Source organism: Salvelinus sp. IW2-2015, linkage group LG7, assembly GCF_002910315.2.
Source record: "Salvelinus sp. IW2-2015 linkage group LG7, ASM291031v2, whole genome shotgun sequence".
NCBI classification, from domain to species: Eukaryota; Metazoa; Chordata; class Actinopteri; order Salmoniformes; family Salmonidae; genus Salvelinus; species Salvelinus sp. IW2-2015.
The window spans coordinates 19,688,809-19,705,991 of NC_036847.1; the positions used below are offsets into that span (position 1 = coordinate 19,688,809).

The 17,183-nt window shown below is 47.8% G+C and overlaps 1 pseudogene; it reads left to right on the top strand.

Annotated features, from left to right (window-relative positions):
* The first annotated feature begins 7,194 nt into the window (after window positions 1-7,194).
* LOC111966937 (mitotic spindle assembly checkpoint protein MAD2B-like) lies at window positions 7,195-16,656 on the top strand (annotated as a pseudogene).
* Window positions 16,657-17,183: the final 527 nt, after the last annotated feature.

Sequence of the window (17,183 nt, forward strand, 5' to 3'; positions counted from 1 at the left end):
TTTCTGAGGCTGGTAAATGTAATTAACTTATCCTCTGCAGCAGAGGTAACTTTGGGTCTTCCTTTCCTGTGTAGGCCCTCATGAGAGCCAGTTCATCATAGCGATTGATGGTTTTTGCAACTGCACTTGAAGAAACTTTCAAAGTTCTTGAAATGTTCCCGATTGATTGACCTTCATGTCTTAGTAATGATGGACTGTCGTTTCTCTTTGTGTGCAAATTTGTCATCAAGGGCAATGGCTTCTTTGAAGAATCTCAAATATAAAATATATTTTGATTTGTTTAACACTTGTGGTTACTACATGATTCCATATGTGTTATTTCATAGTTTGATGTCTTCACTATTATTAGGTGTGTCCAAACGTTAGACTGGTACTGTATATGCGTATACTAAACATTAAGGACACCTGTACTTTCCATGACATAGATTAGGTGAATCCAGGTGAAAACTAAGATCCCTTATGGATGTCACTCGTTAAATTCACTTCAATCAGTGTACTGTAGATGAAGGGGAGTAGACTGATTAAAGATGGATTTTAAAGTCTTGACAATTGAGACACGGATTCTGTATGTGTGCGATTCAGAGGATGAATAGGCAAGACACTATATTTAAGTGCCTTTGAACGGGGTATGGTAGTAGGTGCCAGGTGCACCGTTTTTTTCAACCTCAACAGTTTCGCGGGGGTATCAAGAATGATCCACCACCCAAAGGGAAATCTTACCCTGCAGCATACGAAGACATTCTAGACGATTACAGTGGCTTGCGAAAGTATTCACCCCCTTGGCATTTTTCCTACTTTGCTGCCTTACAACCTGGAATTAAAATAGATTTTTAGGGGGGTTTGTATCATTTCATTTAAACAACATGTCTACCACTTTGAAGATGCAAAATATTTTTTTTTGTGAAACAAACAAGAAATAACAGAAGAAAGCAGAACTTGAGCATGCATAACTATCCAACCCCCCAAATTTTTGCCCATTCTTCAAGGCAAAACTGCTCCAGCTCCTTCAAGTTGGATGGGTTCCACTGGTGTACAGCAATCTTTAAGTCATACCACAGATTCTCAATTGGATTGAAGTTTGGGCTTTGACTAGGCCATTCCAAGATATTTAAATGTTTCCCCTTAAACCACTCGAGTGTTGCTTTAGAAGTATAATTAGGGTCATTGTCCTGCTGGAAGGTGAACCTCCATCCCAGTCTCAAATCTCTGGAAGACTGAAACAGGTTCCCTCAAGATTTTCTTTGTATTTGGCGCCATCCACAATTCCTTCAATTCTGACCAGTTTCCCAGTCCCTGCCGATGAAAAACATCCCCAAGCATGATGCTGCCACCACCATGCTTCACTGTGGGGATGATGTTCTCGGGGTGATGAGAGGTGTTGGGTTTKCACCAGACATAGTGTTTTCCTTGATGGCCAAAAAGCTCAATTTTAGTCTCATCTGGCCAGAGTACCTTTTTCCATTTGTTTGGGGAGTCTCCCACATGCCTTTTGGCAAACACCAAACGTGTTTGCTTATTTCTTTCTTTAAGCAATGGCTTCTTTTCCGGACACTCTTCTGTAAAGCCCAGCTCTGTGGAGTGTATGGCTTAAAGTGGTCCTATGAACAGATACTCCAATCTCCGCTGTGGAGCTTTGCAGCTCCTTCAGAGTTATCTTTGGTCTCTTTGTTTCCTCTCTGATTAATGCCCTCCTTGCCTGGTCTGTGAGTTTTGGTGGGCGGCTCTCTTTTGGCAGGTTTGTTGTGGTGCCATATTCTTTCTATTTTTTAATAATGGATTTAATGGTGCTCCATGGGATTGTCACAATTCCAATAGTGGTGATGAAGGAGTCAGGCACAGAGAGCAGGGTAGTGAGAATACAAGAGAATACAATTATCCTCCTCAGGACTTTAAATGGCCCCACACACTGCAGCCCCAGCTTCCGGCAGGGCAGGCGGAGGGGCAGGTTTCGGGCCGAGAGCCAGACCCTGTCCCCTGGTGCGAACACAGGGGCCTCACTGCGGTGGCGGTCAGCGCCCTTCTTCTGCCGTCCACTGGCCTGCTGAGAGAGTCCTGGACTGCCCGCCAGGTCTCCCTAGAGCGCTGTACCCACTCCTCCACCACAGGAGCTGACCGAGACCCCCAGACGCTCCATAAACGCCCTCCAAACACGGGAAGTGAACTGGGGACCTCGATCAGATACGATATCCTCCGGCACCCCGTAGTGCCGGAAGACGTGGGTAAATAGAGCCTCCGCAGTCTGTAGGGCCGTAGGGAGACCAGGCAATGGGAGGAGACGGCAGGACTTAGAGAACCGATCCACAACGACCAGAATGGTGGTGTTCCCCTGAGATGGGGGAAGATCAGTCAGAAAGTCCACCGATAGATGAGACCAGGACCGTTGTGGAACAGGGAGGGGCTGTAACTTCCCTCTAGGCAGGTGCCTAGGAGCCTTACTCTGCGCGCACACCGAACAGGAGGAGACATAAAGCCTCACGTCCTTAGCTAAGGTGGGCCACCAGTATTTACCCCTAAGACCACGCACCGTCCTCGCAATCCCCGGATGACCTGAAGAAGGTAGTGTGTGAGCCCACCGAATCAATTGATCACGAACACCAAGCGGCACGTACCTAAGGCCGGTCGGACACTGTGAGGGCGCAGGTTCCGACCGCAACGCCCGCTCGATGTCCGCGTCCACCTCCCATACCACCGGAGCCACCAGCCTAGAAGCTGGAAGGATGGGAGTTGGATCGATGGACCGGTCCTCAGTGTCATAGAGACGGGACAGCGCGTCGGCCTTAGTGTTAAGAGACCCTGGTCGATAAGAGATGGTAAATCTAAATCGGGTAAAGAACATGGCCCACCTAGCCTGACGCGGATTCAGTCTCCTCGCCGCCCGGATATACTCCAGATTGCGGTGGTCAGTCCAGATGAGGAAAGGGTGTTTAGCCCCCTCAAGCCAGTGTCTCCACACCTTCAGGGCTTTTACCATAGCTAGCAACTCCCGGTCCCCCACATCATAGTTCCACTCCGCCGGATCCAGCTTCTTAGAAAAGAAAGCGCTGGGGCGGAGCTTCGGTGGCGTGCCCGAGCGCTGTGACAGCACGGCTCCAACCCCAGCCTCGGACGCATCCACCTCCACTATGAATGCTAACGAAGGGTCCGGATGCGCCAGCACGGGCGCGTCAGTAAACAGAGCCCTCAGCTGGCTGAAAGCTCTATCTGCCTCGGCCGACCAACGTAAACGTACTGGCCCCCCCTTCAGCAGTGAGGTAATAGGCGCCGCCACTTGGCTAAAACCCTGAATAAACCTCCGGTAGTAATTGGCAAACCCTAAAAACCGCTGCACCTCCTTTACTGTGGTCGGAGTCGGCCAATTACGCACGGCGTTAACGCGGTCACACTCCATCACCACCCCTGAGGTGGAAATGCGATAACCCAGGAAGGAAACGGCTCGTTTGGAGAACACACATTTCTCAGCCTTGACGTATAGGTCATGCTCCAGCAGTCGCCCAAGTACCTTGCGCACCAGGGAGACATGCGCGGCGCGTGTGGCAGAATAGATCAAGATGTCATCAATGTATACCACCACACCCTGCCCGTGCAGGTCCCTGAGAATCTCATCGACAAAGGATTGAAAAACGGCTGGAGCATTCTTTAACCCATACGGCATGACGAGGTACTCATAGTGGCCTGATGTGGTACTAAACGCTGTTTTCCACTCGTCTCCCTCCCGAATACGCACCAGATTATACGCGCTCCTGAGATCCAATTTTGTGAAAAAACGCGCTCCGTGGAATGATTCCACCGCCGTAGCGATGAGAGGTAGCGGATAACTAAATCCCACTGTGATCGAATTTAGACCTCGATAATCAATGCACGGACGCAGTCCTCCCTCCTTTTTCTTSACAAAAAAGAAACTCGAGGAGACAGGTGACATGGAGTGCCGAATGAACCCCTGTCTCAGAGTTTCCGTGACATATGTCTCCATAGCCAACGTCTCCTCCTGAGACAGTGGGTACACGTGAAGTGCAGCGTTCTCCTGGAGGTTTATCACGCAATCCCCCCGTCGATGGGGTGGTAATTTGGTCGCTTTTTGATCGCCAAATCGGCATATTCTGGGGGGATACGCACAGTGGAAACCTGGTCTGGACTCTCCACCGACGTGGCACCGATGGAAACTCCTATACACCTACCTGAACACTCCTCTGACCACCCCTGAAGAGCCCCCTGTCTCCAGGAAATGAGGGGATTGTGACTAGCCAACCAGGGAATCCCCAACACCACTGGAAACGCAGGTGAATCAATAAGGTAGAAACTGATCCGCTCCCTATGATTCCCCTGCGTTACCATGTCCAGCGGTATTGTGGCCTCCCTGACCAGCCCTGACCCTAACGGTCAGCTATCTAAGGAGTGCACGGGAAAGGTGGGTCTATCTGCACTAACGGACTACCCAATTTACGGGCGAGTCCGCGATCCATAAAACTCCCAGCTGCGCCTGAATCGACTAGCGCCTTATGCTGGAGAGAGGGAAAAAACGCAGGGAAGAAAATAAACAAAAACATGTGACCGACAGGGAGCTCTGGGTGAGTTTGGTGCCTACTCACCTGGGGTGGCCGAGAAGTGTTCCGCCTGCCATCTCGACTCCCTGACTGACTCCTCCAGCACCGGTCCAAAGTGTGTCCTCTCCGGCCGCAGTAGCTGCAGGAGGAGCCTCCTCCGCCGGTCCCCCTAGATGCAGCTCCTCCCAACTCCATCGGAGTTGGAGCGGGAGGGCTGGGAGGTGGAACTGACAGGACCCCCTCTGAACGCCCGCGGGCAGCTAGCAGGTTGTCCAGTCGTATCGACATGTCAATGAGCTCGTCGAGGGAGAGTGTAGTGTCCCGACAAGCTAGCTCCCGACGGACGTCCTCCCGAAGGCTACATCTGTAGTGGTCCATCAGGGCCCTGTCATTCCACCCCGCACCAGCAGCCAAGGTCCGGAACTCCAAGGCGAAGTCTTGCGCACTCCTCGTCTCCTGTCTGAGGTGGAAAAGTCGCTCACCCACTGCTCGGCCCTCCTGAGGGTGGTCAAATACGTCCCGAAAGCGGCGGGTGAACTCTGGGTAGTGGTCCCGAGCCGAGTCTGGGCCGTTCCATACAGCGTTGGCCCATTCCAGGGCTCTACCCATCAGACAGGAGATGAGGAGGCTAACACTCTCCTCTCCCGAGGGAGTCGGACGAACGGTAGCCAGGTAGAGCTCCAGCTGGAGCAAAAACCCCTGGCACCCAGCCGCCGCTCCATCGTATTCCCTCGGGGGCGCGAGGCGCAACGCGCCGGAACCAGACGACGACGTGGAAGGAGTGGGTTGCATCGTCTGTGGAGGAGCTGGGATAGATGTCGGGAGACCACTCCTCTCCCATCGCTCCATCCTCTCCATCATCAGGTCCATCGCCGAACCGATCCTATGGAGGACGGCGGTGTGATGGAGGACACGCTCCTCCATCGATGGAAGAGGGGTGGTCGCTGCTCCTGCTGACTCCATGTTTTGGTGCGGGCTTCTGTCACAATTCCAATAGTGGTGATGAAGGAGTCAGGCGCAGAGAGCAGGGTAGTGAGAATACAAGTGGATTTAATATTCCAAAAGAATATAACGAGACGGCTACGCCACACATATAAGGGCGCGTCAAGTACAGTCCAAAACAAACAGGACAAAATCCACATGGAACAGACACCACAAGAAAATACGACACCACAAACAGAAAAACAAGCCCGCACAAAAGTCGGCGTGCCAACTGGGTTTAAATAGCCCACAATAAACCTAAACACAAAACAGGTGCAACAAATCAGACAAAACTAAATGAAACAGAAAATGGGATCGGTGGCAGCTAGTAGGCCGGAGACGACGACCACCGAGCGCCGCCCGAACGGGAAGAGGCACCATCTTCGGCGGGATTCGTAGCAGGGATGTTCAAAGTTTCAGATATTTTTTTATAACCCAACTCTGATCTGTACTACTCCACAACTTTGTCCCTGACCTGTTTGGAGAGCTCCTTGGTCTTCATAGGGCCACTTGCTTGGTGGTGCCCCTTGCTTAGTGGTGTTGCAGAATCTGGGGCCTTTCAGAACAGGTGTATATATACTGAGATCATGTGACAGATCACGTGACACTTAGATTGCACACAGGTGGACTTTATTTAACTAAATATGTGACTTCTGAAGGTAATTGGTTGCACCAGATCTTATTTAGGGGCTTCATAGCAAAGGGGGTGAATACATATGCACGCACCACTTTTCCATTTAAATTTTTTTTCATTTCACTTCACCAATTTGGACTATTTTGTGTATGTCCGTTACATGCAATCCAAATTGCAACAAAATAGGAAAAACGCCATGTCATGTAGTTAATATACTTTTTGGGAGGAAATTGATCGAACGGTCAAATCTGACGTTTAATCTTCTAGCCATGACCGTCCCGCTCAGCGGCTTGTGTTCGCATTAGCGAACTGTAAAGGTCATATCCAAGCGACAAAAACAACAGTGGATGTAAACAAATATACAGACAGGGGAGGTATAATTAGCATGTTACTGTGTATTATGATTAAATCCAGAACAGATTTAGAAACAGCAGTGTTTCGTTTTTCAGAGGTTGGAAGTATTGCATATGCGCAATTCTTTCTAATTGTCTTATCAACTTGTTTTTTTACTTTTGGAACTAAAGAGGTGGTCTCACATCATTCGGCTTAGATCAGTGGTTCCCAACTCCGGTCCTCATCCAACAGTACACCGTTTTATTGTAGCCCCGGACAAGCCAACCTGATTCAACTAGTCAACTAATCATCAGGCCCTCAATGAGTTGAATCAGATATGTTTGTGCAGAGCTGCAACAAAAATGTGTGCTGTTGGAAGTACTTTGTCAGAAGGTGAGTGTAGCTGGTGCATGAAGTCAGGCGCAGGAGAGCAAAATGAGTGAGCAACGTACTTTACTCAAAAATAAAGGCACAAGGTAAACAAATACACTTGACCAGAAAACCAACGGTAAATATTACGCACGGGTGAACACAGCACCCGTCGAAAAACCAGCCATCATGAACCGAACTGAACATAGAAATAATCACGCACAACAAACATGGGGGAAACAGAGGGTTAAATACATGAACATGTAATTAGATAATGAAAACCAGGTGTGTAGAAAATAAAGACAAAACCAATGGAAAATGAAAGATGGATCAGCGATGGCTAGAAGACCGGTGACGTCGACCGCCGTACGCCGCCCGTACAAGGAGAGGGACCGACCTCGGCGGAAGTCGTGACATACTTAAGGACTGGAGTTGGGAACCACTGGCTTAGGCTTGTGTTCTCATCCCCGAGCGACCACAAAATGACAACCCAAACAAAACCTAAAAAGTATCAATAATTTTAAATCGACCTGTAAAATGTGCATTTCAATTGAACAATTGAATTGTCATATAAACAGTAGTTACAGCCTGTGTTCTTTTGCAGTGGTGGCTGACATCTGAGTTTTTGGAAGTGGCAATTCATCTCATCCTCTATGTATGAGAGGTGTACCATAAAGGTGTACCCATCTAGGATATTCCAGAAGAGAAAGAAATACAAAGTACCTGTTTAGGTAAGGTTATCTCCACAAGTGTAATAACCATGGCAGCTACAATTMACTGTTATGTGCAAAATCTCATATGTTGCATTACTGTCTAGACTCTAGATGCTCTTTACTGTGTGAAACCCCTCATTGAGAAGGTGAGAGAATAGATTAGCCTATATATGATTGACATAGTCTTGCAAAGCCAATGGCTGATCATGCTAAATATGTTATTGCACGAGGGCACACCTTGGCTGAGTACATTATTACTCACATGAAGTTCTACATTGCTCCCTCAGAATGATGCAGAAAAAGTGGTGGTGATCATCATAGACAAAGAGCATCATCCAGTGGAGAGATTTGTCTTTGAGATTTCTCAGCCTCCTCTTCTATCCATCAAGTCAGTATTATGGAATTCCTGCTGTCTCTGTTCGCTTTAACACAAAAAAAACATAAGGATGAAATGAAATGGGGTGTTTCAAGGAAAATACACAAGGTATGATCTTTACCATAATAATTATTTGGGCAAGTTGTGTCATTGTGTTAAATCTTCACCAGCAACTAGAGCACAAGCAGAATATTGGGAAACACCCACCTTGGTAGTGACTTTGCAGGGATATAGACCTTATGGTTTGTTGGAATGCCCTTTTCAATACCTTGAGCTTTAATGATACCTTGAGATCAGTCTTCTGGTTCTACAGCTCTGATACATTGCAGTCACACGTGGAGCAGTTACTGAGGGTGGTTATCCTGAAGATCAGTGTATGTGATGCAGTTCTGGATAACCCACCAGGTAAGATAGAAAAAGCTATATTGTAGAATGGAGAGACACTCCGTGAGATACAGTGCATTTGGAAAGTATTCAGACACCTTCCCTTTTCTACATTGTGTTTCGTTACARCCTTATTCAAAAATGTATTAAATATATTTTTATTTCTCATCAATCTACACACAATACACCATAATGACAAAGCGAAAACAGGTTTTTAGAATGTTTTGCAAATGTATTACAAATATAAAACAGAAATAACTTATTTACATAAGTATTCAGACCCTTTACTATGAAACTCGAAATTGAGCTCAGGTGCATCCTGTTTTCATTGATCATCCTTGAGATGTTTCTACAACTTGACTGGAGTCCACCTGTGGTAAATTCAATTGATTGGACATGATTTGGAAAGGCACACACCTGTCCATATAAGGTCCCACAGTTGACAATGCATTTCAGAGCAAAAACCAAGTCGAAGGAATTGTCCGTAGAGCTCCGAGACAGGATTGTGTCGAGGCACAGATCGAGGGAAGGGTAACAAAACAATTATGCAGCAATCAGGGGAGAAGGGCCTTGGTCAGGGAGGTGACTAAGAACCCTATGGCCACTCTGACAGAGCTCCAGAGTTCCTCTGTGGATATGGGAGAACCTTCCAGAAGGACAACCATCTCTGCAGCACTCCACCGATCAAGCCTTTATGGTAGAGTGGCCAGATGCAAGCCACTCCTCAATAAATGGCCCATGACAACCAGCTTGGAGTTTGCCAAAAGGAACCTAAAGGACAAGATTCTCTGGTCTGATGAAACCAAAATTGAACTCTTTGGCATGAATGCCAAACGTCATGTCTGGAGGAAACCTGGCACCATCCCTACGGTGAAGCATGGTGGTGGCAGCATCATACTGTGGGGATGTCTTTCAGTGGCAGGGACTGGGAGACTAGTTAGGATCGAGGGAAAGATGAACAGAGCAAAGTACAGAGAGATCCTTGATGAAAACCTGCTCGAGAGCACACCTCAGACTGAGGCGAAGATTCACCTTCCAAAAGGACAACGACCCTGCACACAGCCAAGACAATGCAGGAGTGGCTTCGGGACAAGTCTCTGAATGTCCTTTAGTGGCCCAGCCAGTGCCCGGATTTGAACCTGATCTAACATCTCTAGAGAGAACTGGAAATACAGTGCCTTGCAAAAGTATTCACCCCCTTGGCATTTTTCCTTTTTTGTTGCATTACACCCTGTAATTTAAATTGATTTTTATTTGGATATCATGTAATAGACATACACAAAATAGTCCAAATTGGTGAAGTGAAATAAAAAATATAACTTTTTTTTTTATGTAAAAAATAAAATTAAAAAACGGAAAACTGGTGCTTGCATATATATTCACCCCCTTTGCTATGAAGCCCCTAAATAAGATCTGGTGCAACCAATTACCTTCAGAAGTCACATAATTAGTTAAATAAAGTCCACCTGTGTGCAATCTAAGTGTCACATGATCTGTCAAATGATCTCAGTATATATACACCTGTTCTGAAAGGCCCCAGAGTCTGCAACACCACTAAGCAAGGGGCACCACCAAGCAAGCGGCACTATGAAGACCAAGGAGCTCTACAAACAGGTCAGGGACAAAGTTGTGGAGAAGTACAGATCAGGGTTGGGTTATAAAAAAATATCTGAAACTTTGAACATCCCACTGAGCACCATTAAATCCATTATTAAAAAATGGAAAGAATATGGAACCACAACAAACCTATCAAGAGAGGGCCGCCCACCAAACCTCACGGACCAGGCAAGGAGGGCATTAATCAGAGAGGCAACAAAGAGACCAAAGATAACCCTGAAGGAGCTGCAAAGCTCCACAGCAGCGATTGGAGTATCTGTCCATAGGACCACACTCCACAGAGCTGAGCTTTGCAGAAGAGTGGCCAGAAAAAAAGCCCATGTTTAAAGAAAGAAATAAGCAAACACGTTTGGTGTTCGCCAAAAGGCATGTGGGAGACTCCCCAAACATATGGAAGAAGGTACTCTGGCCAGATGAGACAAAAATGTAGCTTTTGGCCATCAAGTAAAATGCTATGTCTGGTGCAAACCCAACACCTCTCATCACCCCGAGAACGCCATCCCCACAGTGAAGCATGGTGGTGGCAGCATCATGCCGGGGGGGATGGTCGGCAGGGACTGGGAAACTGGTCAGAATTGAAGGAATGATGGATGGCACTAAATACAGGGTAATTATTGAGGGAAACCTGTTTCAGTCTTCCAGAGATTTGAGACTGGGATGGAGGTTCACCTTCCAGCAGGACAATGACCCTAAGCATACTGCTAAAGCAACACTCGAGTGGTTTAAGGGGAAACATTTAAATGTCTTGGAATGGCCTAGTCAAAGCCCAGACTTCAATCCAATTGAGAATCTGTGGTATGACTTAAAGATTGCTGGAACCCATCCAACTTGAAGGAGCTGGGGCAGTTTTGCCTTGAAGAATGGGCAAAAACCTCAGTGGCTAGATGTGCCAAGCTTATAGAGATATACCCCAAGAGACGTGCAAAAGTTTGTGAGTGCTTTTGGTGACAAGCCGAATTTCTTCAGCCTCCTGAGGTTGAAGAGGCGCTGCTGTGCCTTCTTCACCACGCTGTCTGTGTGGGTGGACCAATTCAGTTTGTCCGTAATGTGTACGCCGAGGAACTTAAAACTTAATACCCTCTCCACTGCTGTCCCGTCGATGTGGATAGGGGGGTGCTCCCTCTGCTGTTTCCTGAAGTCCACAATCATCTCCTTTGTTTTGTTGACGTTGAGTGTGAGGTTATTTTTCTGACACCACACTCCGAGGGCCCTCACCTCCTCCCTGTAGGCCGTCTCGTCGTTGTTGGTTATCAAGCCTACCACTGTAGTGTCGTCTGCAAACTTGATGATTGAGTTGGAGGCGTGCATGGCCACGCAGTCGTGGGTGAACAGGGAGTACAGGAGAGGGCTCAGAACGCACCCTTGTGGGGCCCCTGTGTTGAGGATCAGCGGAGTGGAGATGTTGTTACCTACCCTCACCACGTGGGGGCAGCCCTTCAGGAAGTCCAGTACCCAGTTGCACAGGGCGGGGTCGAGACCCAATGTCTCGAGCTTGATGACGAGTTGGGAGGGTACTATGGTGTGCAGTGTGGTTGCGATTGCGTCGTCTGTGGACCTATTGGAGCGTTAAGCAAATTGGAGTGGGTCTAGGGTGTCAGGTAGGGTGGAGGTAATATGGTCCTTGACTAGTCTCACAAAGCACTTCATGATGATGGAAGTGAGTGCTAAGGGCGGTAGTCGTTTAGCTCAGTTACCTTAGCTTTCTTGGGAACAGGAACAATGGTGGCCCTCTTGAAGCATGTGGGGACAGCAGACTGGGATAAGGATTGGTTGAATATGTCCGTAAACACACCAGCCAGCTGGTCTGCGCATGCTCTGAGGACACGGCTGGGGATGCCGTCTGGGCCTGCAGCCTTGCGAGGGTTAACACGTTTAAATGTTTTACTCACGTCGGCTGCAGTGAAGGAGAGTCCACAGGTTTTGGTAGCGGGCCGTGTCAGTGGCACTGTATTGTCCTCAAAGCGGGCAAAGAAGTGGTTTAGTCTGTCTGGGAGCAAGACATCCTGGTCCGCGACGGGGCTGGTTTTCTCTTTGTAATCCGTGATTGACTGTAGACCCTGCCACATACCTCTTGTGTCTGAGTCGTTGAATTGTGACTCTACTTTGTCTCTATACTGACGCTTAGCTTGTTTGATTGCCTTGCAGAGGGAATAGCTACACTGTTTGTATTCGGTCATGTTTCCGGTCACCTTGCCCTGATTAAAAGCAGTGGTTCGCACTTTCAGTTTCACGCGAATGCTGCCATCAATCCACGGTTTCTGGTTTGGGAATGTTTTAATAGTTGCTGTGGGTACGACATTCCCGATGCACTTGCTAATAAACTCGCTTACCGAATCAGCGTATTTGTCAATGTTGTTGTTTGACGCAATGCGGAACATATCCCAGTCCACGTGATCGAAGCAATCTTGAAGCGTGGAATCAGATTGGTCGGACCAGCGTTGAACAGACCTGAGCGCGGGAGCTTCCTGTTTTAGTTTCTGTCTATAGGCTGGAAGCAACAAAATGGAGTCGTGGTCAGCTTTTCCGAAGGGAGGGCAGGGGAGGGCCTTATATGCGTCGCGGAAGTTCGAATAACAATGATCCAGGGTTTTACCAGCCCTGGTTGCACAATCGTTATGCTGATAGAATTGAGGGAGTCTTGTTTTCAGATTGGCCTTGTTAAAATCCCCAGCTACAATGAATGCAGCCTCAGGATATGTGGTTTCCAGTTTACATAGAGTCAAATGAAGTTCGTTCAGGGCCATCGATGTGCCTGTTTGGGGGGGAATATATGCGGCTGTGATTATAATCGAAGAGAATTATCTTGGTAGATAATGCGGTCGACATTTGATTGTGAGGAATTCTAAGTCAGGTGAACAGAAGGACTTGAGTTCCTGTATGTTGTTATGATCACACCACGTCTCGTTAATCATAAGGCATACCCCCCCACCCTTCTTCTTACCAGATAGATGCTTGTTTCTGTCGGCGCGATGCGTGAAGAAACCAGCTGGCTGTACCGACTCCGATAGCGTGTCTCAAGTGAGCCATGTTTCCGTGAAGCAAAGAACTTTACAGTCTCTTATGTCTCTCTGGAATGCTACCCTTGCTCGGATTTCATCTACCTTGTTGTCAAGAGACTGGACATTGGCGAGTAGTATGCTCCGGAGCGGTGCGCGATGTGCCCGTCTCCGGAGCCTGACCAGAAGACCGCTTCGTCTGCCTCTTTTACGGCGTCGTTGTTTTGGTTCGCTGGCTGGGATCCGATCCATTGTCCTGGGTGGTGGGCAAAACAGAGGATCCGCTTCGGGAAAGTCGTATTCCTGGTCGTAATGATGGTGAGTTGATGTTGCTCTTATATCCAATAGTTCCTCCCGACTGTATGTAATAAAACCTAAGTCTACCTGGGGTACCAATGTAAGAAATAACATGTAAAAAAACAGAATACTGCATAGTTTCCTAGGAACGCGAAGCGAGGCGGCCATTTCTGTCAGCACCGGAAGTTTCTCACTAATTAATGGGCAAGTTATCTATCAAACTAAAGAAACAGCACGATTCTGGATTAATGTCACGCCCTGACCCTAGAGAGCTGTTTATTCTCTATGGTGGTTGGGGTGTGACAATGACTAGGGTGGGTTATCTAGGGGAATTATAATACTATGTTTGCCTGATATGGTTCCCAATCAGTCCAGAACGTCACGTTTCGTTTGTGCTTATTTGTTTTGTTTGGTGAGTTTCGATTTATTAAAATATGTGGAACTCTACGCACGCTGCGCCTTATGACGAGCATGACAGAAGATCCCACCACCAAAGGACCAAGCAGCATGGCCAGGAGGAGCAGGGATCCTGGGCCCGGGAGAAAAGGGAGTGGAGGACATCATAGACATGGGAGGAGGTTATGGCAGGGGACAAGACCCTGCCATGGAAGCAGATGGAAGCAGCGAAGGAGGGACAGCGACGAAGTCGGGAAGGAAGGCCACAGAAACCCCCAAAAAAWTTKGGGGGAGGCACATGGAGCAGTCGGTGGAGCCGAGGAGTGAACCAGAGCCAGTCTGTGAGAAGAAGGAGAATTTAGAGGAGAGAGAAATGGGAGAGTTGCTGATTTGGTGGAGGATGCACGGATTTGGAATAAAGGAACGTGTTGTCAGTTTGGTGCCACCTGAGTCAGCTCCCCGTACTCGTCCTGAGAAGTGTGTTAAAGTTCCGGAACAATTGATGCCGGCTATACACACCAGGTCTCCAGTGCACCTTCACAACCCAGTACGTCCTGTTCCTGCTCCTCGCACTTGCCGTGTGAAGTGTGTTAAAGTTCCGGTACCATTGATGCCGGCTATACGCACCAGGTCTCCAGTACGTCTCCACAGCCCGGTATGTCCTGTGCCTGCTCCTCGCACTCTCCCTCAAGTGTGTGTTCCCAGTCAGGTGCGTCCTGTTCCTGCTCCTCGCACTCTCCTTGGAGTGCATGTTCACAGTCCAGTACGTCCTGTGCCTCCTCCCCGAACTCGCCCTGAGGTGCGTGTCATCAGCCCGGTGACACCTGTACCGGTCCCACGCATCAGGCCTCCAGCGCGCCTCCACAGTCCAGTAAGTCCTGTGCCTCCTCCCCGCACTCGCCCTGAGGTGCGTGTCATCAGCCCGGTACCAACAGTGCCGGCCCCATGCACCTAGCTTCCGGCGACAGTTCCCATTCCAGAGCTTCCGGCGACAGTTCCCAGTCCAGAGCTTCCGGCGACAGTTCCCAGTCCAGAGCTTCCGGCGACGTTTCACAGTCCGGAACCTCCAACGACGGTTCACAGTCCGGAACCTCCTACGACGGTCCACAGTCCGGAACCTCCTGAGACGGTCCACGGTCCGGAACCTCCTGAGACGGTCCACGGTCCGGAACCTCCAGCGACGGTCGGCAGTCCAGAGCCTCCAGCGACGATCCACGGTCCGGAGCATCCGGCGACGATCCAAGATCCGGTGCCTCCGGCGACGACCCACGGTCCGGTTCCTACGGCGACGACCCACGGTCCGGAGCTTCCGGCGACGATCCCCGCACCAGAACCGCCATGGAGGACGACGTATCTGCGAGCGGAGTGGGTACTTCGTCCCGCACCGGAGCCGCCCCCGACGGTACATGCCCACCCGGACCCTCCCCTATTGAGTCAGGTTTTGCAGTCGGAGTCCGCACCTTTGGGGGGGGAGTACTGTCACGCCCTTTACCATGGAGAGCTGTTTATTCTCTATGGTGGTTGGGGTGTGACAATGACTAGGGTGGGTTATCTAGGGGAATTATAATACTATGTTTGCCTGATATGGTTCCCAATCAGAGGCAGCTGTTTATCGTTGTCTCTGATTGGGGATCATATTTAGGTAGCCATTTTCCCCATTGTGTTTGTGGGATCTTGTGTTTGTGTAGCTGCCTGTGAGCAGTCCAGAACATCACGTTTCGTTTGTGCTTATTTGTTTTGTTTGGTGAGTTTCGATTTATTAAAATATGTGGAACTCTACGCACGCTGCGCCTTGGTCCATTCCTTAATTGTCACGAGCGTGACAATTAATCCCATCTACTCATGTTATTTGATGCTGGAAATGAATTAATCTGGGCCAAAACACAAGGTGAGACGTAATGTACAATAGTGGTTATTAACTTGTTGTCCAGCAGGGGTCATAGTATATTCACACGTCTATGTAGTCTCCATTTTCCCAGGATGTACGTTTACAGTGCTGGTCCACACCAGGGAGGCTGCCACGCGCAACATGGAGAAGGTTCAGGTCATCAAGGTCAGTATTGTCACAAACCTGACATTTCAATACTGTATATACTGTATATCTGTATATCTACACTGACTTGTTTGTGTACCTACATTCAATCACATCTGTTGTATTCTAGTGTGTGGGTTCATAGAAATAGAGTGAATCTATTAATTAATTAATATATTTCTATGAGTGGGCTACATGTGATGTTGTCATTTTCTATCCAGGATTTTCCATGATAGTTGCAGATGAGTAGGAAGGACACATGCAGGAGCCCAAACTCATACCCCTGAAGACCATGACATCAGTCATTGTAAAAGTAAGCCAGAGGTCTGTCACGCCCTGACCGTAGATTGCTTTGTATGTTTCTATTTTTTGATTGGTCAGGGTGTGATGTGGGTGGGCATTCTATGTTTGTAYGTCTAGGTTTTGTATTTCTATATTTTGGCCGGGTATGGTTCTTAATCAGGGACAGCTGTCTTTCGTTGTCTCTGATTGAGAACCATACTTAGGTAGCCTGTTTTGTTGTGGGTGGTTATTTTCTGTTTAGTGTTGGTTGCACCTTGCAGAACTGTTTCGGCTATTCTTTTTGTTATTTTGTATTCAGTGTTCAGTCAGTTAAGCGAATAAAGATGAACACGTACCCCGCTGCATTTTGGTCTGACGAATCCTCTTCTTCTTCCGATGAATGCCGTGACAAGGTCAACAATTCCATGGTGCTTTGTGAAGATTACAACATTTGTATGAAAGCCCATAGTAATAGACAGTGATATTGTTTAAATGTGAATAATTTGATGTTGTGTATATTATAACATGTATGTAACAACATATTGTCTTTGTTTAGATGCAGCTGTATGTGGAGGAGAGGCCACTGGAGGCTTCATAGACCAAGCTTGATGGCAATCCTCTGCACTGCAGCTGCCACAGGAATCCACTAGCAAAGGAATTGATTTGGAAAATGCTTTTTGTAAATGCCTTATTAATGAAAATGTATTATTTTTGCCTTTCGTGAACTAACACTCGTACTTGACTCTTTTCCCCCTTTCTAGCTCTGACTTTTCTGATAGCTACTTTATTGCAGAAAAATGTACTTACTACAACTGTGATATGTGGTTGTCTCACCTAGCTATCTTAAGATGAATGCATTAACTGTAAGTCACTCTGGATAAGAGTGTCTGCTAAATGACTAAAATGTAGATGGTTTATTATTATAAAGTGTTAACCATGTTTGGGTTAAAGCATCCAATGTATATTTTGGGGGCATATAATGTAGGTGAGGTAGGTTTGGCTGATAGTGTGCAGAGTCTTCACATTAGGAGTGTGAGGGAAGTAGATTTGGCCAATAGAGCACGGTAATGTTTAGGGAAGAGGTCCCTCAGTAGCCTTTCTTCAAGTTGTGAGTTGGGATGCTTGACAAGTATAGGGATGCCTTGCTCATGATGTACTGTCTGCAGGGAAGATGGAACACACAAAAAGGCAACACACATAAATGCCATCACTGTAACAAAAAGTGTTTACTA